Here is a 25,457-nt window from a genome sequence, read left to right as displayed (position 1 = left end):
AGATGTATGGGAAGGCGGACTAGAGCCAGCGGATGGAAAACGAGTGAGAAGTTTGAGAAATGAGTGACCACAAAAGGAAGAAGAGGTGACCACTAGAAGTTCTCCAGGCAGAAGGCTGTGTCTTTTAACTTAAACAAATATGCATTTGAGAAACAACCTAGCTGGGGACAGGGGACATGGTCGTGAACAAGACAAGGGCAGTGCTAGTGCCACTGTATGATTCTGTAGAGAGATGGCTCTAAATCCCCTGGTGGCTATTGATCACCAGGCTGTGCTGGAAGGCCAGGGCAAGCAGGGGGAGGGCACGGAGATCAGCGTCTTCTTTCATCGACGGATGAAAGGGAGGACTTACGTGCTCAGAAGGAGCTTTCGAAGTTGGTAAAACCAATCAATATTGAACCTCTAAGACAATCCTTCACTTTCTTCTTTTTTATCCTCCTTTTGTGCATGATGATTCAGGACACAACCTCCAATCCATCCTCAGGGACCACCGACTCGGCGAGTCCCCTTTGAGGGCCCCACTAGAGTCAGTTTAACTAGAAACCTTCTCTATTTTTTGTTTTGTTTAACAACTGCAGTAATTGCTTAGTAAATGAATAAAACAATAATATTACTAGTCATAGTAGTATATTGTCATATTAAGTATCATTGTGCCAAGCACTGTATTTAAAGTGCTTTATCTACAGTGTCTTACTGAAGTCCAACCCTGTAAATTAGGTACTACTATACCAATTTTATAGAAGGGGGAACTAGGTAATATACCCTAAGTCACACAGCCAGTAAGTGATGGAGCAAGAATATAAACTCGGCAATCTGACTCCTGAACGTCTATTTTCCTCCATACTTCCTGTTTATAGAGTGGGAACCCCCAGCAGTTAACTAAAGAATTTCTGAATTTTCTCCTAAATTTGAGGGAACAGAAAAAATTGAAGGTAAAGATGTTTAACGCTCTACTTGCTTTTTAAATGACTTCGGAGTTTAGGTATTCCAATGCACGATTAAATAAAAAATATGTTGAAAAGTTACAATGAAAGTGACTTTCTACCCTCAAAGAAATCTGCTCTGTTTTCAGGAGATAATTGCAGGTACTAATAAGCACAAAATAAATCTTTATTTTATATGTATATGTGTGTGTACATACATATGTGTATGTTTTACATACAGTTTTATATTTATGAAAACAATATATTGCTATGTATATATATACAGCATATATACAATATATGATAATATATTGTCATCATTTTACCTGTTAGCTATCCATTTTGTGAATCAGGATACTGGGGTAACAAAGATGTTAAACAATTCAATAAAGTCACTTGACGAGTAACTGATCAAGCCACCGGTCACATGCACATCTTCCTGCCTTCTAATGCACCACGCCAGCTGTGTACGAGGTCCACACCCAGGCCGATAGCCAACACAAATGCAAGCAGCCAAGACAGGAAGAAACCCAATGCTTTGTTTCTACGAACCTCTAGACGTTTAAAGAGAAAAAAAACCCTCGAAAACCCACGCGTACCGATCCCAGGGCCCGTTGGAGCGGGGAAAAAAAACCCACACACACCGCAATTTGTTCTTGTTTACAAATAGTTTTAAGCTGTGTGTCAAACAAAATGAGTTTGTCTGCCAGATGAGATCCCAATTTTCTAAGTTCATTAGCGGCTGATGAACAGAAAGGGTCACCCTGGTGATTTAATAATTTGGCCCTGACTCTTATCAAAGCCACTTTAAAAAAAAAAGAAAAAATTTCAAGCTGTCAGGAGAGGAAGGAAATGCTGTGGGATCCAATTGGTGCACTATTTCCATGCAAACAAGGAGTAGATACTTAGGCACATGCTGTATTCAGTCGCCACAACCAGGGCGGGCTGGGGAAAGAAATGAGAAAGGCGGGGAACATTTCAATTTGCCCTACTGGAAGCCACGGGCCGCATTCAGTTGCCTGGAGCCCGGCTCTGACATGCTCTTTTCATTTACTTTATTTAATCCCGTAGGTAGCAAAAACATGCTTTTAAAGGATACGACTCAGGATCATTAGGAAATGAGGAATTTCTCAAGAAGCCCATCCTCTGGGGCCCAAGTAGGGCATGCTATTCAGATGCTGGGGAAAGACGGAGAAGGTGGCTTTCCAAGTTCTAAGGAGGCCCTGGTTCGGAGGGATGCTCTAGTTTTTTACTATGACATTCCTTTCACAATGCAAAGGAACACCAAGGTTCTTATTCAAATGTTAACTGGAACAATGAAACGCCCCTGACACACTTCTCTCCAGTTTGGCCCCCATGAGCAATCAAGGTGAGATTCAAAATTGCCATCCTATCACTAAAGGGCACTTCTTTTTCAAGGAATTAGTCACCTTTGGTCATAGCCACAGCCTCTGGAAGTCCATTTAAGACTCTCCAAAGCTGGGAAAAGGTGGGTCCTTCTTTCCAGGAGACAGGAAATGGTATGAAATATTCTGACCTTACAGAGAGGCACCTCATAGGGAGGTTGGGGGCTTAACTCTCCCCACTCTCTCCAGAGGGTCTCTGAGCATTCTCCTCCTTCTAGATCTTTCTCTCCTTTATCCCCTTAACATTCTCTTCAGGTCTCACGTCTCAAAACCCCTCCTTTTCTACCAAACACGTCTCCTTCTTAGTCCTTACCACTTTTACTAAATACTTATTTGCAAGGGTATTTTATTTATTTACTTAAATTAGTTTCAAGTATACAGTACATTGGTTAGACGTTGATATAGTTCATAAAGCGCTCTCTCCCAATGACTCCCTCCCCTGGCCTTCTACCTAGCCATCATATTCATGCTAACTGCATTCCCTCTGCCGTGCTCCCCATCCCCACGACCATCTATCAACTACTAATTTGTACTTCTTTAACCCTTCACCCCATTCTCTCAGGCCCCCAACCTCCCTCCCCTCTGTCCATCACCAAATTGTCCACTACATTTGTGAGTCTGTTTTTGATTAATTTGTTCTTTTTGTTCCTTAGATTCCGCATATAAATGAAATCATATGGACCTTATCTTTCTGTCTGACTTATTTCACTCAGCATAATAACCTCTAGGTCCAATCATGTTGTTGCGAATGGTAGGATTTCATTTTTTTTTTAATGGCTGAGTAATATTCCATTGTATATATGCCTATACGCTCACTTAGTATATGACAAAGGGGTGAAGAATATACAATGGGGTAAAGACAGTCTTTTCAATAAATGGTGTTGGGAAAATTAGAGATACATGCAAAAAAAAAGAAGCTGGACCACCTTCTTACACTGCATATAAGAACAGACTCAAAATGAATGAAAGCCTTAAATGTAAGACCTGAAACCATAAAACTTCTAGAAGAAAACATAGGCAGTAAACTCTCTGATATTACTGCAAGATTATTTTTTTATTGTCTTTCTTCCCCTGGGAATGCAAGCTCCATGAAGGCAGGGCTTGCTTCTTTCTAAGGGAGCGAATGACACACTTTACTTTCCACTAATGGAGGATACTATGTTTTACCCGCTTTTAAACAGGAACTAGAATTTTGAAGCCCCTGACTCTTCGGTTAACCCAAACCTCTGGAAAAGCACTAAAGAGGCAAGTTTGATGGCCTAAGGGGCATTAGGTGGGCTGGTGACCTTAATCTAAGAAGGGATCATTGTTTATCCTTAGCAAGAAGTGAAGGCAGGTGGGGATGCATCAGGGCATTTTTTTTAATGCTCTTCCAAACAACAGGTCTTCATCATGAAGTCTCAATATTCTTCTGAAATGTCTTTTAATGTCTAGAATTTCAGACTTCCACATTCAATGCCAGATGTCAAATAATGTACATTTCCAAACCAATAAAAGCAATATTATGACTGGTCTTTCGGAATGTCCTTCCTACAAATTACCTGCCAGGTCAACTCCTAATTGTCCTTTCAGACCCTGCTCAAATGTCACCTTCTCCGTGAAGCTTTCCCCAACAAGCATTGCTCACAGTGAGAAAATCAAGTATTTAACTCAGTTTTTGAAAACCTTCATATCTTAGTTCAAAAGGGCTTAGTGAGAAAGTTACTTCCTCCCTTTCCGACCCCTCAATACGATGCTAGTATGTGCTTACAGCCTCCAACTCCCGACAAAGGGAACTGAGAACGTCCTTCACAGAGCTTCTGTCTGGCAGCAGCATCTAGCCAGACTTCTGCATAGTTTGGTTCCTCTGGTTATCTGCTACTGAAGGAGAGTGGTATAAATTTCTTAGTACCATACATGTATTCGCATAAATAATAAGGTCTTAAGAACATGTGACCAAACACCGAACAGGAAGATGGGAATCACAGAGTTTACGAGGCCCTGCCCAGTTATAAACTCCACGAGGGCAGGCACTGAGCGTCCCGCTGGTTCCTGCGTGTCCATGAACTTGGCACAGCACGTGGAACACAGCAGCCACTCAGTAACTATTTGTGGAGGGACACCAAGACTCGGGGACTTAAACTGAATCACGCAAGGACACCACAGGAATTTAAAACACACCTCCTCACTCTAAGTCCAAAACATTTTCAACTTCGGAACTCTGTACCAAACTGCTTCAAAAGCCAATAAACATTTAAGTGAATATAAAGAAAACAAAACTAAGATGGTTCTTTTCCTTGAGGTATTTATAACTCGACAGAAATCCTTAAAATCTATTCTTCCCAGAGATTTCCAGTTATCTTTTTTGCCTTCAAAACTATGATAAAAGACCAAACTATGCCTCTCTGGAAGCTCACCGAAGTTTAAGTTTATTCTGCCCGTCAAAAAGATTGAAAAACTTCATATCCACAGGATCTACTAATGTGATATGCAAGCAAAATTTAAGATATAATTGACAGGTATTTCCAAAAGCTGTTTTGAATTTTTTTTCTTAGCCATACCTATCCAGAATATTTATTTGGATTACTTCAAAAGTTTCAATCTTTTTTATTTTATTTTATTTTATTTTGCTTTAAAATCCCCACAGGCAAGCGTCCTTTCAAGGTGAACAGCAGGTAAAAATTCTATAAAAAAACAACAGCAGAAAACTTTTCTTTTTATACACCACAAACCAAATTTCCTTGAAAGACCACAGAAGAAAGAGCTCTGTGTTATAGCTTGTGTTTGCTATCAGGACAAGGTTTTTAAAGGAAGAGCGAGCCTACTTTTCCGGAAGTAAATGAGAAAAGCTTACGAAGGATGAGATAAATAGTCGAAATTAAAAAGTCGATATGCTCCATACAGAAAAAGCTGTAGCTACCTTCAGATGTTACCCAAGCAATTTAGGCGTGGTGAGGATGGTCTGAGAGTGGACGGCCGTGCCGAAGAAAGTACAGTAAAACACAGAACTACACAGGCATGATGGGCTGGGCCATTTACAGTGGGGGCAAACTGTCCCTCCGATTTTAGTAGTTCTCATGGGTGACAGTATGGCACAAAAGCGAATGGAGTCACGTGATGAAAAGTTTAAATAATATTCGGGCTTTTCTGTTTGAGAAGAGAGAAAAATATGAGTTTGGAACATTTTCCATAACATCATTGTGCGTTTTTTTTATTTAGTTTTTTCGAAATTTTGCTTTTTACAAAGGGAAAGGTGTCCTTTCATCTGGCAATTCACCTGTATGGAATATTTTATTGCTAACAATGCCTTGTCATTAGGCTATCGCGATTTTTATGGATAAATGCCTGAGGGAATAATTCTGTCAAACAGCATTATTATTAGAATGTAATTACAACATAATTACATAATATTATTATAAGAATAATGTAATATTAATATGTTAATTATATAATCAATGATTAATATTGTTAATAATTATTTATTAATATGTTGTATATAATATTAGCATACTATTTTTCTATATAATAATCTGACGAGTTATTATATAGAAATCACATGGACTTTTATATGGAAGCTAAGCCAAAAGCTTACTACCTGTATTACTACTCCCAGTACTAGTACCACTACTATTAGTACTACTACCACTAATAACAGCTACCACTATCTTTCTAGGGCAAATACTGTGCCTTATTTATGTGTAAGGGAAAAGAAAATCATCATGTGTCTTTTTGGTGAAGTGCCCACTACATGCCAGGACAGGTGCTGGACCACATTCTGTCATTTAATCCTCACAACAGCCCTAATGGGTAGACTTTATTATTGTCACTCGTCGCCTTTTCTATCTGAGGACTGTGATATCCAGAGAAGCTAAGCGAGGTGCCAAGGCACCCCCGTTCAGACTCAGCTGCATGGACTCCAAAGCCAGTGTGATGTTCAGTCTGTGTGACGGAACACCAGGTGACTGCAGACATTCTGGGGTTAGAAATGTTAGGAAGACTAAGGTATGACCGGGAAACTGTTATTAGCAACCCCCGAACCCCAAGAGGATGGGAAGTCTGGGAACAAGAAGTCACGAGGAGCATCTTTCATATCCTAAGGACAACTTTACAAACCAGACTAAGAGAGTCACAGGTTCAAAAACAAAAAACAAAGCACACACACAAAAGTCACAAGTCTTAAGACTGTTCCTCCACATAAAATGCAGGGGTGGCCAAGCCGCCTGCCCCCAACGTCCACACCGCTCTCTCTCTCCTCTTCCGTATCCAGCATTTTCCAATTCCCCTGAACACAGACTTCCTTTCCCACTATGTCCAGGGGGTTCTCCAAAACCCGACTTATGAAATAGAGGAATGGGGGAGCGGGGTGAGGGGCAGGAGAAGAGAATAAATAACATTGAACATCTAGTCTGTGCCAAGTACTATCTTATTTAATATCCAAGAACAGCTTCTCTCAGAAAGAACAAGAGACCCCTGAGCGTGTCCAGGGGAGAGATCTCCATGCCTGGCTGGCTACCGCAAGCCATGTCACCAAGATTTATGACGTGTTCACCATGCTCTTAAGGCATCTTGGAGATAGGTGTTCAGTAGGGCGTTATTGTTCCCATTAGTGATCCAAAGAAAGGTTGAAAAACATGTTTTGGAAGATGAAAATTTCAGTCTTTCTTTCAATCACCCTGGCTGGCTACAGGGTTGTCAATTTATTTATTTACTTATTTATTTATTCTTTTTATTTTTAACACCTACAGCACCTGGTATTCCAAGGTGAGGTCTCCCATCCAAGTACTAACCAGGCCCAACCCTGCTTAGCTTCCAAGATCAGATGAGATCAGGTACGTTCAGGGTAACATGGCCATCGACTACAGGGTTGTCCATTTAAAAAATATAACAACTGGGAGAAAAAAAGGACCCAGCCAAACACCCACCTCTGATAAAAGCTACTAGACTTTTGCAAGTTTAGATGAGGAAGGGCAAAATGGGCCTCAGCTCATGCCTGCATGCATGACGCTTCACAACTGAGCAGAAAAACCCTCCGAACCAGGGGGCAGCGGCTTTCAAGAGCCCCACCCGCCATATTTATTTTAATTAGGACATATATTTTGTTTTATTACAAATTCCATCGGAGGAAGTAAAAGGCTCGCCTGCCACTTCCCACTGGAAAACCTGAGACCCAGCACGGGCTGTGTATGAGAAGTGGACACCACCACTTCCCTTCTCGGAATGGCTTTTATTCCGGAACGCCGGATGGCCACTGTCGCTTTCAGAGTCCCTCCTGCCACTCACTGGAACACGAGGAAAAATCCTTCTCCCTAAATAGAACTTTTCCTATAAATGGCAGGTTTGCATTATTTCCTCAACACTGAAGCTTTCTGCTTATTTAAAATAGGCAAGCCCCATTTTTCCCTTAAGAATCTGTCCTTTTATTGTTTCTCTATTATAATCATAAAAGAAGGGGGTGGTGTGAAAATCTCTTGTTTTCATGCAAATATCTAAAACTAAAAATAAAAAAAACTAATAAAAATGGAATTGACAGAGGTGGCTTTTGTTTTGTTTTCCGTTTTCTGAGTTTTTCTTCTTTTTTTTTTTTTGGCCTCTCTCTCTCTCCTACAACTGCAGGGGAAATAAAGTTTATTAATGCTAAGGGGGAAACTGGGCTTGGATATTGAAAGGCTGAAAGCATAAAGATGGTTTGTGCTTGATGTGATGCCCGCCCTCCTAACAAACTCACGCATCCATGAGCTTCCCATAACCCACGTTCAGGTCCATGAAGTACGTGGCTGGGCCCCGGGTGTCTACACAGATAGTTTATGAATAATTTGCAAATGCTGATGGAGACTGTGCAGCTGCCTTTTCCCAGATACTAGACACAAAAGAGAGTGCCTCAGCTGATTCTTCTCTGGTAGGTGGTGCGGGGAGGATGGTGGGAGGAACCAGGAGCCCTGGCACCAGCAGTCCCAGCTGAGCCTGGAGGACTCGGGTTGAAGCAGGGAGCATCTCTGCCTATAGACCAGGTCTTTCCAGCCAGATGTGCTCTTGGGAGGAGCCTGGAGACAGCAAAACTCTGAGGAGCCAGGTGGCTATAACAGTTGAGAGCTTTGGCTCTTTGGACAGGTGGAACAACATTCAAACCCAACCCACCCTCGTACTGCTGTGTGGCCTGGTCAAGTCACACAATTTCTAAACTCAGTTTCCTCATGTGTTCAGCAGCCAAAGACTCAATGGCCCAAAGTGGGAATTACTCAAGAGTGAAAGGGAGGCCAAAATACGGAGGATGGTTGACATATGACAATCTAAGTACAGTTAAGTCTTCATTTAACACCATCAATAGGTTCTGTGGCTTTAAGTGAAACGATGTACAATAAAACCAATTTTACCATGAAACGATGTACAATAAAACCAATTTTACCATACGCCAATCGATATGAAAAGAGTTAAGTTTCTATGTTACAACAAAATGACTTTGAACTAAATGACGGGATTCGAGGACCTGCTGGAATGTTTTTTCTTTGGTCTTGAGCATGGAACAGGACTCAATGAATGCTAATAGTTGTTGCCGATCCTATTTTAAAGAGAACTGATCTTTAACGAGGTTGAAATTCAGGTTCCATCTTTGTAAACTGTATCATCTGGCAGAAATCAGCTCATCTCTCAGCCTCGATGTCTTCATCTAAAAAGTGGAATGACAATAGTAGCAAGTTGCAGGGCCGCAGAAAGCTCGACATGGAATAAGTTGAGTAAAAGCGATTAGCACCATGCCTGGCATACAGTAAGTATTCAGTTCACTCTCAGTCATAGTAATAATTACTGCTCCTTATTTATATTTATGTTTACACAGACATAACCAATTTCATTCTTGCAGTAACCATGACTACATATACATTAATGAGCATACGCATATGGAGTTTTACAAGTGTGTGTGTGTGTAAACATGGTCGTGGAGCCAGACTACCAAGTTCAAATCCTAGCTCTACCACCTACAGGCCGTGCGACTTTGCGCAGGTCAATTGATGTCTTTGGGCCTCAGTTTCTTCATGTGTAAAATGTGATTTTAAAAAATTACAGGGGTTCTGTGGTGTTTAAATACATTAATATATGTATAATGCTTAAAACATATTAAGTGCTCAAATATTACACAGGTAACACATATATAAATGCTTGCATTATCCAGTTTAATTTAACATGTAATTGGAACCTTTTCTAAGCATCTGTTTCAATGAGGAATAAAGAAAGAACAGCTAAGGCTCTGAAATGTCAGAAAGGGAGGAATCGGGAGGAAGCCAAGCCCTCGATCACACTTTGGCCCCCTCTGAGTGGGAGGACGCGAGACAAAGAGATTAGAGAGATTATCATCTTTGGAGACACCTCCAAACCCAGATCTCTAGGGACGAGGGGGAGAAACACCCAAAATAACCTCAAACTCTAAAAAGAAAAGCAAAATGTCTTTATGATAATAAATCGAAGGAGGAGAGGCGTCAGGACCTTTATTTTCCTTGTAAAATTATCATGCCAGGGAAAAACAATGAAAGAAAGTAGAACAGCGAAATCTGCGAATCTCTCTTGTCAAAGACCTTGGGAAAATGCAAAGAAACAGAGACAGGTGGAAGAGGAGGGAACATTTCTACCTTAGAGGTGATGTGTAGTAAGATGTGGACTCTTCTAAAAGCATCTGGACAGGTGATAATTAGAGTGGAAACCTCTGAAAAGCATCAGAAACAGATGGAGGTGGGTGGGTCCCTGGGTGGCTGTGGTTTAAGTAAATTCGGAAGTAGGCAGATGAAAAGGGGGAGAAGAGGAGGCCCCCCAAGCCAGGCCATTACCTTCTCCAACTTGTGCCTCCTGCCTTCACAGCTCCCCTCACCTCCTGATCAAGTCCCCACAGCTCCACCTTTGCCTGGCTGTAGGTGACATCTGGGGCCTTTGGATATTGTTGTCTGTTAACCTGCACAATCAGTGTAATCAAAGCCCCCAGGTCACAAGGATTGATTCAGAGTGGGCACGGGTATAAACCGATGGTGGCTGGGGGAAGAGAAGCACATGAGAAAGGACACAGTCTCACCTGACCTCAGTCCTCTGTCTGGAATTGTCAACTTCCGGGGCATTCCCTAAATTGCTGAAGCCGGTTTTATAGATCTGCTCTTCACAGCCAAAGACATCCTAACTGATACACTGCCTTTTGAGTTCTGGGATCCTTCTTTATTTGTAAGAGGAGCCTGAAGATAAATCATACACTGAAAACACTAGTTCTAAAGATAAACAGACCTGAGGTTTATTCCAGTTTTGCCATTTACAATTGTGACCAGGGAAAGTTACCTAACCCTCCCTCCCTATCCCTGCCCTGTTTATTTTGCCCATCTAAAAAATGGGAATAGTACCCCTACCGTGTGTACGGGGGTGGATCGGGGGGAGGGAGCTGTTGCATGAGTTATAAAAGGCAATAAATGTAAAGCACCCAGCAATATCTGACACACGGTGAGTACAGGTGTTACACACACACACACACGCACACACACACACACACACACTCTCTCTCTGCATTTATCTTTAAAAATGAACATGCATGCCGTATGATACAAAGTATCAGTGAACAAGGAATACAGTGAAACCTTATGAAAGGAATTAGTGAAACCTGATGGGCATCCCTCAGGTTCGAAAGAGAGAACTGACGGAAGGGGCAACCATCCTTTCCCCAGACACGCATGTGGCTTTTTGCTTCAGAAACACTGCTGACTGCTGCTCCAAACGCTGGATGCAGGATCTTGACACATTTTTCAAAGGTCCGATCAAAGGTCCGATCCGGAGGGAGTGATGTAATCATTCTGGTCCCTGCCACCCCAAACTCTTTTCCACACTGGAGGGACATGCGCAAAGGAAGACTGGCATCAGGCCAAGTTCATTTGGTCCACCACACAGGTGACAAATGCAGACACCATGACCTCCTCCCTAAATCCTTCACCAGAAATAATTCTCCACCGGGGCTGTGCATACTGTTCTCAAGTGGTGCCAAAGAGACTCTGAGGTGGAAGGAACTTTTGTTTTATGAATCGTGCTTTAGGTATCCCACTTTTTTCTAAAATCCAAGATTAGTAGAAGCTCTTACGCAAACTCCTTAAGCTTCCTGTGACTCAGTTTACTCATATGTAAAATGGAGAGGGTAATTATGGCACCGACTTCACGCATTCTTTAAGAATTAAAAGTTAAACTAGATAAAGCACTTAGGAACAGTGCCCGACACACAGTGTTTGCTGTTGCTATTTTTGCTCACTCATGAAAGTAATACCTTCTTTTGCTCAGACCACTTTAGGAAAGTCCTGAGAGGAAATGTCTGATAATTAACTCTGAAAAGATGCAGGGTTAACAAGCATCTGTGTAAAGAAAGATTTGGTTGCAGAGAGATGACTACAGAATGCTCAAAACACAGAAATCAGGCCAAGTTTCTCAAACAAAAGGTAAATCAGAAACAAAAGGAATTCTGACCCCAGGCAAAGCCAAAAATAAAAGCAATAATTTGGCTTCTTCGGCTCACAACTGCTGACTCCATAACAGCTTATTCCCACTGCAAATGGCTCAGAATTCAAAGAAGGCATCGAGAAGGGTACTTCAGACAGACCTATTATCATTCCGAGAAGGGTTCTCCGGCCCTGCTAAATGTCCTAGACTGCTAGTTTGGGTGTCTTCCTTTGATTATCACAGGCAGGTGAAGTTGGGTAACTGCCACGTGCCTTCGGGAATGGCTACGTCCCTGGTTTGCACTAAAAGTGGCTCAGAGTCATCCTAATGTCAAATGAAAGAAGCATTTCCGGTTACCCTCAGTGGAACTCCCAAGAGGTGGTGTGCTGCCCTCTCCTTTGCCTGAATAGCCATGAAGGCAGAGACCTGTCCTTTTGTTTGGATAATCTCTTTGATATACAGTAGGGTGACAACCTCACTTGTCACAACATCACTCCCAACCAGGATGAATTAGGCACGTGCTCCTGTGGGATCCTAGAGAATCTGATGTGCTTCACTGTCCACTCGGAAGTATTCATTTCCTTGTCTCTCTCCCTAGACCATACCTCAGGAAGACAGGGACCCTACTCAACTCATTCTCACACCCCAGGGCCTGACGGAACACTCAGTAAGGTAACAAGCTGCCTCGCAATGTCGGGTGGGTGGGTGGGTGAAAGACAGACAACTGGATAGATAGAAAGGTGGGTGGATGGATGGATAGACTAATAAAACTGTAAGAGAGTAAAAAATACCAGTGAAGAGCAAAGTATTCTTTCTCTAAACCACTAAACTCTACCAGTGCCTTACTGTCACTTCCATAACCACCCCCGCAACACAATAATCATAAACTTCTCCTTATTAAGTGACCTTTACATCACAGAAGTGGCAGAGCATTTACTTCTCCAAAGTTCTAGGGGTTCTGCTTTTACAGAACTTACATTTTCTCTCTCAAATTGAGATTTTGTCTATGTCTAAACCATCTCTGTAGCTTATGCAAGGCCCTATAAATGGAATTGTCTTGTGAACAAGTCCCCTCATGAGCATTTGGTGGCGTGAGTTGGTTTCTAAAGACAAACTAGCCTGGAGACCTGCACAGTTTATGAATATGATATGTGTACAGTTGGAACCCAACAAAAAACTAACGGTATTCAAGGGTCAGTAAGGTGATACGACTGTTTAATAAGGCAACCAACCAAAAAAGGAGACGTGTCAGAGGTCCCTAAGACCAGGCTCAGGTACCATGACTCTCTAGGAGGACTCAGCGCATACCCACACAAGCTCATGGCCATGACTTATTACAGCAGAAAGACATCAGGCAAATCCCGCAATGGGGCAGAGTCTGGAGGAAACCAGGCATGAGTTTCGTGAGTCTTCTCCAAGTGGACTCACCCAGGATGCATCTAGTTCGCCCAGCAATGACTTGTGACAACACATGTAAAATGTGGTCTACCAGAAAAGCTCCTTAGAGACTCAGTGCCCAGGGTTTTTATTGGGGACGGGTCAGGCAGCCTCAGCCTGACATGCACCAAAATTCTAGACCCCCAGAAGGAAAGCAAGTGTTCAGCACAAACTATATAGTTTGCACAAAGTTTGGGCACAGCGAGCCACCCTTACCAGCTTTGGGAATAACATCCAACTTCTCAGACATAAGCAGGGCTTTCACATAGGGTGTGTTAACTCCCTTTTGCACACGCGGATACACCTAAATGAACTCTGGCCAGAGTAATCTTCTTCGGAACTCACTAGCTGATTCCAATAACGCTGCCTTTGTTCACAGCAGTTTGAGATTTCTCTTTGGGAATTGACATAGAGCCCTAGATGCAAAATGTGGTGAATGTTCAACCCATGATGGTAGATTTCATCTCCAATAACCAACACACATATAAGCCTCTTTGGTTCAAACCACAAGTTAACAACATAATATGAAACTGGATCTTTCTAGCCTGGTCTTCAAGCACAGAAGGCAAGGACCATCCATCCATTCATAACACAAACATATATTTGGCACCTTCTGAATACCAGATAATTTCTTGGTAGCTGGGGGCACATGTAAGAAAAAGAGGGCTGCAAGAGACTCACAGCCCAGCTTACTGCTGTTCAGTACAATGCACAGTACCGTGCATACACCTGGGTACTGCTTCCCAGGGAACATTTGCAGAGAGCCAGCTGTATATCTGCGTGGTTTTGATACCTTGAACAACCTACTTTTATATTCCCCTGGGAATAAGACTGAAATTCTTTGCTTAAAAAAAAAATCTGTTTTTAAAAATGACTAAATTAGTCCCCAATATTCCCTGTGCAGCACAGATATGATTTTCCAGAGCATGGAGAGAGTGCAGACAAGTCCAATTTTATCTTCTCCACTTGCACTCATTTCCTAGCTGCTCTCAGCCAGGTCCATGGCCTTAAATGCCACCTAAATGCTGGCAACTCCCAATCTAGATCTCCTTATCCTAACCTTGCTCTAGAACCCCAAGCTCAGAGCCAACTGCCCAGCCCAATGTCTTCACTTGGATATCGAAAAGAGTACCACCGATTCGACAAGACTAAAACCAAACGATTAATATCCTCTCCCAAACTAGATACTCGTGATCTTTTCCGTTAGGATAAATGGAAGCCCCCCGCCCTTCCTTCTGGCTGCTCAGAAAAGAAACCAGATTCACCATCAACTCTTTCCTTTCTGTTAGTCTCCACGTCCAATGTGACAGCAAATCCTTTTGAAGTTACCTTGAAAACACAACCAGATTCTGATCGCTTCTCACCACTGTCATTGCTTCAGTTCTGGTCCAAACCACCAGCCCATATTTCTGCCCATCTCTCCTGGGCTGGGACCCCTTCAATGGCTCCCTATTTCATTTAAAGACCCTACCTGTGATCCTCCTTGTCAGACCTCAGCTCTTACTCTTAGCAGGGCCACCACGTGACACCTGCATGTTGTGCCCTGAACCAGGTGGCTGGACAGAGACGGCCGAAAGCCTCCGGTGAGCCCTGCACTCACACAGGCTGTGCTTCCAAGGGGGCGTCTTTGTCTAATTTGCACAAAGGCACTTGGGGCCAGCAGCAGAACTGCTTCACCTTATCCTCACTCAGCCTGTTCCTACAACACCATGAACATGCTCTCCTTCAGCCTTTGCCTTACTGCGTCCTCGGCCTGCTCCCTCCCACCTCCCTTGGCCTCTCTGAGTCATCTCCTTATGCATCCCTGTCTGAAATGACAACCCGTTACTCCACACAGCATGTCCCAGTTCTTTTTTCTTCCATTTCTAAAATTTTCACGATCACTGTGAACTTTGTTTAATGTCTATCCCCCCTCACTAGAATTTATTTTTATTACTTTTTAAGAAATTATTAAAGTGAAATGCAATATACCATAAAATCGACTATTTTAAAGTGAACAAACTTTAAATGCCATTTAGTGCCTTTTCAACGTTGTGCAACTACCATCTCTATCCAGCTCCAAAATGTGTCCATCACTCCCAAATAAAACCCCCTCCCCACCGGGCAGTTTCTCTCCATTCTGTCTCTATAGATTTGCCTATTATGGATATTTCATGTAAACGGAATCATACACTATTCAACCTTAACGGTGTCTGACTTCTTTTACTGCCCTCACTAGAATTTAAGGTTATGACAAGAGTCTTTCTTTAATTCACCACTGTATTTCCTCTGCCTAGGAACACTGCCTAGCCAAAAAATACTAGATAGATAGATAGATAGATAGATAGATAGATAGATAGATAGATAGATAGATAGAAAGAAAGAAAGAAAATTTGGCCCCAAACAAGCATTTGTCAAATGTTAAATGAATGAATGGATGGATGGGTAGATGAGTAAATGCACCGTGTCATTCAGAAGCAGAAGCCAAGAGAAAGCTATGGCAGATTCATGCAAGGTTTCCTGGCTCAGACAAGACTGTGAAACCAAAACCAGGAGCGGCTGCAAATTCAGCTAGAGACATGTATTAGAATGGTGTAATCTGTGCATCTAGCATCCAGGACAGCCTAGAGCCTTATAAATGAACCTGGCACATTTTCGAGATGCAGTGCTTATAAGACCTTCAGCAGAAATACCTCTTTACATAATCACATACTGAAAGAGAATAAATAGCTCCTTGAATACTTTCCAGGAACATCGCTATATCATTATATTAAAATTATCTGTAACATGACATCTCCTCAAATATAAGCTCCTTGAAAAGGAAAGACAGCTTATTCATCTCTGAATTCCAGCCCCCGGAGCAGCATTCAGGCCCCTGAAGGTCCTCAGATCGCTGTCCTGCTCGGAGGAAGACAGTGAGACTCAGAGCTGACCTCAAATCCTTTTCCTCGCCCTTTCAAACTGTATGATTTCCAAAAACAGAGTTTGATCGCCAGGTCGGTGCAAGTCATGAAGAGCAAAGCCCTGGAGACGGCATGCCTGGATACGAATCCTAGCTCTGTCACTTCCAAGCTCTGAGATCCTGGGCAAATTTCTCAACATTTCTGTGCGCAGTTTCGTCATCTGCAAAATCAGGATGACAGCAATGGTACCTGGTTCAGAGGACTGTTGGGGATTACATAAGTTAATTCATATGAAGTGCTTAAAAGAAGGACCAATAGATAGTCACTGCTTAATAAGCATTCACTTTCACGACCAGGTCTTTAATTTTTTAAGTTTCTCCATCTTCTTATCCAGTCAACTCCCAGCCTCTCCACCACCCCATTGCAAAGGTACTGGACACAAATCGGTGGGGTAACCCAGATAGCAAGCCTTCTTTAGGAAAGTGGAACTTTAATCAGCCAATACAGGCTGAGTGTTTACAAACCGCAAGGCGCTTTGCACAACTCAGGGATCGCGAACATAAGCGAGACCCAGAACTTCCCCATCCTCAGGATGCTCACGATCCAATGTGGGAGACGGATCAGGTCCACAGAGTGGGGTGTGCACTGGAATCAGACGTCTCTGCCAATGCAGCTAAAGGGTTCAGTGGTTCACACATTTTCAGGAGACCCTCCTGTCTGTGTTTTCCCATGAAAATGAGGATGTGATGGAAAGAGGTTTGATGCTGACTGTGAGACTGACCCCTCAGCCTCGGGGTCACACTCTTCACTCTGCCCAGGACACACTGCTCCAAGCCCCGGTCCCACTTTTATCCAATCTCCTCCTCCTCTCGGCAAACTCTTCCTTAACCCCACCCACATGCACAAAGTATTAAAAAGATCGGTCCTGCGACGTATGCTTTCCTGGCTCCCCACCCTGTCTCACACGGCACACGACGGTTTATACACATGTTCATGTGCCATCACGATCAGTCCCCATCCCCCACTAAGCAGTGAGCTCAGAGAATGTGCCTGGGCTGATCAGTGCTCATTCTCAAGAGCATAACATAGCTCCAGACACAGAGGAGGCTGTCCATAAATACATGTTGACTGGATGCGTGGATGGATGGACACGAACAGATGGATACTCAGACTGAAATCCCAGTGAAGCATGGACCTCCCTCTCTGTGTCTCTAAACCCCAAACGATCCTATGAGACAGGTTTTGCTGTTTTCATGTTATAGATGACGAAGCAGGGTGAGAGAGGGTAAGTCCACTGACCAGGTCACGCACCTGGAAAGCAGCAATCAGCATTTGAACCACACACTGGCTCAATCTCAAGCCTGAGTTCTTCACTGCCATACTCACTGAGCCTCTGACAGGGCAATCAAATCTCTCTACTGACTTGCCAGAACCAAACTATGTAAGGCAGATCATGTGCCACTGTACTGTGGCATGGTGGACCTCAGGCTGTTGACAAGTATCAGTTTTTGAGCTCTGAGCACATCAAAATAGAACTTCTCTGCCCAGGCACGGCCACGTGACTTCCTCTGACGGATGAAATAAGAACATAAGCCATTGAGATTCGGAAGCTTTCAGTACCAGTTGTGTGCCTTTCTCTCTCTTCCATGAAAATGGTCTTGATAGAGGCTGCCTCACCGTCCTGGATCCTGAGTGATGACAGCATGGAGAAGAGCCACACACAGGTGACCGACTTCTGATGGACATGTAGTATGGGGGACAGTTCTTATTGTATGTCACTGAAATCTGTTACCCAGAATAACCCAGCCTCCCGACCGACAGGCACATGATTAACTTGTGAGAGGAAGATGGGTAAGTTTGCTGTTCACAAAAAAGCTCTTCCTCATCCTGACTGCCTGAATCCTGCAGGCAGCTACTTCTAGAAGTCAGTCAAAGGGCGATTATATCCCCAGCTGTGGTGGGGTCTGGTTTCATTCCTACTGGTATTACTGTATTTCTTACAAATGGCTCATTAAGGCAATTATCAGTCATTAGCACAGTAGCCCGAGCATCAGGACAATCATACACATTAATAAAACACGATTTAGCAGAGCGAGTAAAGACATGAACAAACTAGGCTCCCTTGTGGGGCACTCCCGGCTTGAGCTAAAGAGAATTTCCACTAAACTAAAGCCATGCACTCTGGAAAAATCAAGGCTGCCAATCTAAGAGCCTCCTTAACCGCTGTTTGCCTGTGATTCAATTCAACCGACAAAACCTGAGTCTTAAAGGAAAAGGAGTCTGAGGGCAGAAAAGTGCACAGGATTTCCAAGGAAAACACAAGAATTCCCAAATCCTGGAAACAGGAAAGGATATGTTACATTTAGAGAGTGGTAAATTTGAAATTTGATACACAGAGGTAGAGCCCAAAGCCAGGAAGGCTGGAGAACAGCTTTATATGTCATATTAAGTTGTTTGGACTTTTTCTCGAGGCAATGAGGAGTAATCAAAGAGGCTTAAGCAGGGACTGCCATGAGCTGCTCTGAGCTTTAGAAAAACCACTCTGACAGCATGAAAATGATGGATTAAGAGACACAGGAAGGAGGAGACCAGGCCCGTGGCTAGCGCAATACTCCAGGCCAGGGATAATGGGAACTCCACCCAGGACCGTGACAGGTGGGAGATGAAAACCCGCCGAAGACCTCAGAAGGAAATGCACTGAGGCTTAGTGCTCACTCGGATGACCTAAGCGAAAGAGGGACAAAGAGAGGGGAAATCGGATAGAGACAGAAAGTTTCTAAGGATGACTCTGAGATGTCATTAAAATCGACTTTTAGAAATTACTTTGATAGGTTTAATCTGGGTGAGCAAATGCAGAAGATGATTAACATATGTAAACAACATGAACATTAAAAACTCATTTCTTTTCCCACTCAAGGGCATTTAATACCTGCAGCTCCAGAAACAGAGGCTCCAGAGGGCTGGACCATAGGTCAAGGCTATGCTAAGCTCCAACATGCTCTGCAATGGATCGAGAATTGTGTGCTCCCTGCTCTGCCTTCCTGGAGTTCTGACCCAGCGGCTCACCCGCCCATAATTTGTAACAGGCGGTTTCATTTTGGACAAAGCTCTTTGGGCACGTATGTTCTTCTCCTTGTCATGACTTCCCCCGGATGTGTGCACAAGTGATAGCTCTGTACACCACAGTGCCATTTCTATCCATTCCAGTCTCCAAGGCAAGCTGGGACTCGAACAGGAGACTCCCACACTTTCCAGTCAGGGTGACTTGTCATGGCTAAGACCTCCCTCAGTCACACGTTCATCTCTGATCCACCGGCTCGGAGGCACAGATGGTACAAGCCCCACCGGGCTGTCCTGTCCATCTATCAGACGCTCTGAGATAGTTCCCTTGGGACTGTGGTCCATTACTGAGTTTGCCTTTGTGTAGAGTATTTCACTCCGTAAACACAGTCAAGCCTCAACAGCTGTCCAGGCCAACAGTACAACATGGATCAAGAAGTTTCTTCACTCTTTCAAACATGTACTACACCCTGACAACAGGCCAGGCCCCGTGCTAGACAATAAAGCACAGAGATGAAAAGAAGACCATCTCTCCTTCAAGGAGTTTAGAGACTCCTCAAGGAGACAGAGACAGCAAAAGACAAATAAAATACAGATAAACAGATATAGTTAATGTGACTGGTTCAGCTTGCTTTTGTTTTTGTTTTCCCATTAGGTGATACCGAATTAGTAAATAAATACGGACTATTTGTTTAGCGTTGGTTTAGGTACTAATCTTAGTCACTTCAGCTGCCATAACAAAGTACCCTACACTTGGTGGCTTATCAACAACAGAAATTTATTTCTCATCATTCTGGAGGCTGGGACATCTGAGATCAGGGTGCCAGTATGGTCGGGTTCTGGTGAGATGCCTCTTCTGGATTATAGCCTCACGTGGGCCAAGGCACATGGTGATGAGTTTTGTAAATACACTAATCCCATTCACGAGGGCTCCACCCTCATAATCTCATTTAATCGTAATCACTTCCCAAAGGCCCCGCCTCCTAACACCTTCACACTGGGGGATAGGATTTCGACATATGAATTCCACACAGACATTCAGTGGTGTCTACTGCATTAATGAAATTCCATTCTAAGAAGAAACAAGCTCTCCCACATAAGGATGTCAAGCTTGTGGAAATATACCACTATCACACAGATTCTTCTGTTCATCTTCTGAGAGTCAAGTACCTCAGGGTCGAGAAACAAAATAGGGCCCAATATTGCCCCACGCAAAAATCTTGGTGGAAGACAGGTGTGTCTAGCATTTAGGATCCCTCTGCCCAACAGACCAGAAGGCATGTGAAACGGAATTGAGAATGGTGACTGCTTGTCTTCAGAGACAGTGAAGTGCTGACATTCCCATTATAGCACAACCACTGGGAAACACTCCATTTTTGTCCCATCTCAGCTTTCAGCTCGAATGACACAGCATGACTCCATGACTGCGTTCATTCTACCATTTTTGCTCATCAACGATCTCATGGTGAAATATACTTTTACTGTGAACACAGGAAGCCCAGGCACACTTGAATATCACACCCTTTCCCATGCTGACGGATATCTTCAGTGTTCTCTAACTCTCTTGCATTCTGCAACGTTCTCAATTTTAAACTCCGTAGAGGAAAATATTTAGATTAAAACAAATGTCACATTATAACAACTCAATGAACACTGAACAGATACACAGGGAGGGGAATAATTCTTCACTGAGTGTTTAAATCATGCCAGATATGTTCCACGCTCTTGCAAAAAGCCTAAAAGATAAGTATTATTTTTCCCAATTTAAAGAACAAAAATTTAAAAACAGCATCACTGACGTTAAGTGACTTATCGCAATGCGGGACATGAAGGAAAATATGTTGAGGCCAAGATTCTAAGTCGGGTCCGTCTGACCTCCAAAATTAATATCCTCTCCAGACAGAGTGTTCACTCTCACTCAATCATCTCACATCCCAGAATGTGCTCCTGGGAAGGTGAGTCTGATGGACTGTCACCCTCTTTTAAGAGCCTCTATCACCTGTGTCATTCTCCTCAATCTGACCTCACCCAACCACCATCTGTCCCCTGAGCTAAGACACTGGGTGCCTATTGGATCAGCAAATGACATTTTTCCAATAGTCCCCAACAGAGTCAAATATAGGACAGTTGACCCTCAAACAGCGCAGGGGGTAAAGGGTGCCAAGACCCCACTGAAAATCAGTGTATAACTTTCGACTCTGTGACAACTTAACTACTTATAGTCTACTGTTGACCATAAGCCCTACCGATAACATAGTCGATTAACACGTTTTGTATGTTCTATGTATTATACACTGTATTCCTATAATAAACTATAGAAAAGACAGTATTTTGAAGAAAACCATAAGCAAGAGAAAATACATTTACAGCACTATACTGTATTTATTGATACTATCAGTTTATGTCATCAGTTCAAACATGTGTCATTCAAGGGTCAATAGTTCTTGGTTCTTGACATAGCAATAACAATGAAAATGACTGTGATGGTTAGCTTCATGTGTCAACTTGGCTCGACTATAGTCTCCAGTTACTTAATCAAATACTAGTCTCAGTATTGCTGTGAAGTTGCTTTGTAGATGTGGTTAACATCTACAATGTTGACTTAAGTAAAGGAGATCCCCTCAATGTGAGTGGGCCTCATCCAATCAGTTGAAGGTCTCAAAAGCAAAACACTGAGGTTTCCCAGAAAAGAAGAGATTCCGCCTCAAGACTGCATCACTAACTCTTGCCTGAGGCTGCAGCCTGCCAGCTTGCCCTACAGATTTCAGACTTGCCAGCCCCAATAATCACATGAGCCAATTCCTGAAAATAAAGCTTCTAGGTATATGTATATCTCTATTTGAACGGTCAGTCCTCCCTTAACAACGTGAGGTTCTGGGAACTGGCAAAATGATATATAGCAAAACCGGTTTTATCACAGGCTAAGTGATATAAACAAGAATCGAGTTCCTATAGCATCTCATCAATGTTGTAACGAAATGACATTGAACGAAGTGACGTCATTCGAGGACCTGCCGTACATCTCTACCTGTGTCTCCGATTGGTTCTGTTTCTCTAGAGAACTCTGACTGCTACACGACTAACATATGCGTAATGTAATTTCGTGTCAATGATTTCATTTGGTCCCCACGACAGTTCGCCGACGTGAGACTGTCTTTTCTACAGATGAAGAAACTGCAACCTCGTGCAGTGAAATAAGAAACAGACAGGCACTGAATGACAGACCATGACTCAGACCTTTGTATTCTGCTTTCTCCAAGACACAATGTCCCCCAAAAGTAACCATAATCCCTAAGGAGAAGACTTAAAGAAAGAGATTTAACGATTTGCCACTGGCTACATTTCTGAGCACTGCCCAAGAAAGATGGGTGCCCACAGCCCAGCCCCATGGGTTCATCTTCCTTAGGGTTGGGGAGGCAGAGTCTGGCAGCCTGGAGCCCAGTATGTTCAATTTTGCTCAGCACAGTAATGCGACCAGGACAGAGCTGAGGACGGACCAGCCAAGACAAGAGCTTCCCTCGGTCCTTAACCGTGGCTAAGCCCTGGGTCCGCCTAGTCTGCTACTTTATCAAGCTGTCCAGCTGCTCAACGTGAAGGCCAACACAATTGTTCTTCATTAATTCACTGGAAGCCTTCATGTAAACCTCATTAATGGGCACGGTAATTGCTCTGTGAATGTTGCCCAATTTCCAATTATGTTCCTTTCCTCATGCCGGGAAAATCTGCCATCAAAGGAAAAACACGGAGTTGCCTTTATCTGTTCTACAAGTGGGTGAGTGATTGGCTCCTGACAGTGGCTTCTAGAACCAAAAAAAAAAGAGAGAGAGAGAGAGAGAAATCCTTTCATCCTAAACCCATTCTTGGCAATTTAACAGTGTGCAAAAAGTACAGGTACCTATCTGTCAACCCAGCCCGGGGACTCACACAGTTGGGCCCGAAACCTCAGGGGAGAGACTAGCTAATGACGTTTCAAAACAGTGTTGCAGCAAGGATCTCCTTCTCTGCCTGTCCCACGAGGGGTGTCACCAGATGGTGCCGGTATGTGCACATCCACACGGATGCTCTACGAGTGGTCAGGCTCTCGCATCTGCAGAGAATGGGAGGGCTCACCCTGAGAGGAAAACCTCAGGGAAGGCTCTTTAAAAAGCAAGGAATTCAGCTTCTGAACCATTCGTAGGTCCTCATAAGCACTTCTTATGAGCCTATCAATTGCTCATCACCTCCTAAAAAACAGGCAACCCTCCTGAGTCCAATTATCTCCAAACTTTTTCCTCTTTTACATTCAATTTCTCATTAAATGAGTACACAAAATGTGGCCTGGTGTTTGGATGCCTGCACTGTTTTCATAAATAGAAAGGGTCTAAGTGATGGAAACTCCAGATTTGACTCTGCAAACATCCCCTGTGCCTTGTAAAGGAAAGAGATAAGGAGTGAAAAACCATTGGTGAACAGTACAGGATGGCACCTGGGCTCTGATATCTGGTTCAAGCCCCAAAAGGCAGCTTGGCTTGGCTGGCTGGCTGGCTGGCTGGCTGGATGGATGGACAGATGAGTGGGTGGATGGGTAGATGGGTGGGTCGATGGATTGATAGACAGATAGATGAGAGAGAGAGAGACAGAGAAACAGAGACAGATAATATTGGGGGCCAAAATTCCAAGTAGGTCTGTCTGACCTCCAAAATTAATATCCCCTCCATGACAGAGTGTTCACTCTCACTCAATCATCTCAAATTCCAGAATGCTCTCCTGGAAAGGCGAGTCTGATGGACTGTCACCCTCTTTTAAGTGCCTCTATCACCTGAGTCATTCTCCTCAACCTGACCTCATGTACCACAACCTTGTCTCCTGAGCTGAGACACTGGATGAATGTGTGTGGGTGTCTGTGTATAAACACATGCACATATACACTCAAATACATATGTACACATACATGCATACACATGTGTGTACATATGTATAAGTATTTTATGTGTGTGTACACATACACATTATAGTGTCAAATATACACATTTGAGGTTCTATAGTTTCTCCTTTGCCAAGGTCACAACGGCCTTTACTGCCCGGTCCCTCGCTGCAGCCTTTCCTCCCGCCTCAACCCTTTGCAAGTGCACTTCCTCGACAGGCCTTTGCAGCTGCTCACACCCCTGCTTGGAATATGAGTGCACACATACACACTCACACGTCTAAAGTACTTATGTATCAGCCACCGTTCTAAGCCGTCTGCATATATTAATTCGTTTAATGTTCAAAACAGCCCTGAGGTAGGCCGTCTTCCCATGCCCATTTTACAGCCACAAAGAGAGAGTCAATACCTTGCCCGGGTCTGCCAGTCAGAAAGCAGCAGGTGGGCCCCAGAGTTCAAGCTCGCGAACCCTGCGTGGGACCATGTCCTGAACTCTGCAGGGGTCACCCCTGGCTGGCTCTGTCCTGCTCTGCAGCCCTCCGCGCCCAGGTGTTTCTCTCAGGCCTTACCACTTGTCGGCACCCTTGCTTATTTACTTGTCTCTCCCATCTCCCTAGATCAGGACATCCTTGGGACACATCCCACGGGTACCAAGGACGGCGTTCACTGTCCCTGTGGCTGCCTAAGCCAATTCGCAGCGCGAAAGAGCTTTTCCGTCGCGTCGCCAAATCCACGTATGGAGAGACCGCGGAAAAGTAACAGAGCGAAAGCCCAGAGGACAGAGCTGCTGGAGCCAAACGCGGCTTCTCAGTCGGGTCCGGGGCAGGAAGAACACTGCTGCTAAACAGCTGCCTAATAAATCTGCGCTCCATCGCAGACAGGCTCCTCCGCGAATTAGCATTCAGTAGCGCACCTTCTACTGGCAAAACGCTCCACTGTCATCCTGCTAGGTCAATGTCATCGAGGAGGTCAGCGGTAAGATAGGACAAAATCATTATTCTCCTGTGACAGACGGAGGTGGCGGGGAGGTGGTGGTGGGGGGTGAGGAACAGGGCAGCGTGTTGTGGTGGATAGAAGAAGGGGCTTTACAGGCAGAGGACTCAGCTTGGGACTCCAGTTTGATAACTAGATTGACCTTGGACAGTCTGTGTCTCAGGGTCTCACCTATAAAAATGGGGTTAATACTACTGCACTTGCTCATACTAGTACAAATATTAAAATCTCCGCGTGACAGTGGCTGGTTCGTAATAGTCAAATAAATGGCATTTCCTTTCCTACTCAGGGTGGAGCGCAAGGAAGCGAGGGCTCAGGATTTGAACTTGAGCTCCCGGGACTCAGCCCCTGCAGGGTGCAGGGTCAGAGGACCTGCGTGTATGATGTGTGCATGTGTCTGGACTAACAGTCCTTATTTAACCAGGGCAAT

The 25,457-nt window shown here is 43.8% G+C and overlaps 1 protein-coding gene and 1 pseudogene across 3 annotated transcripts in view; both read right to left on the bottom strand.

The window, feature by feature from the left end:
- Positions 1 to 25,457, bottom strand: part of LARGE1 (LARGE xylosyl- and glucuronyltransferase 1) — a 484,407-nt gene that overhangs the window by 376,054 nt on the left and 82,896 nt on the right. The gene's annotated exons all lie outside the window — the stretch shown is intronic.
- On the bottom strand, positions 7,045 to 7,165 carry LOC112481910 (annotated as a pseudogene).

Source organism: Pteropus alecto, unplaced genomic scaffold (genome assembly GCF_000325575.1).
Source record: "Pteropus alecto unplaced genomic scaffold, ASM32557v1 scaffold94, whole genome shotgun sequence".
Lineage (NCBI taxonomy): Eukaryota > Metazoa > Chordata > Mammalia > Chiroptera > Pteropodidae > Pteropus > Pteropus alecto.
Note: the sequence above shows the minus strand (reverse complement) of the source record. Positions and strands in the feature narration are given on the sequence as shown.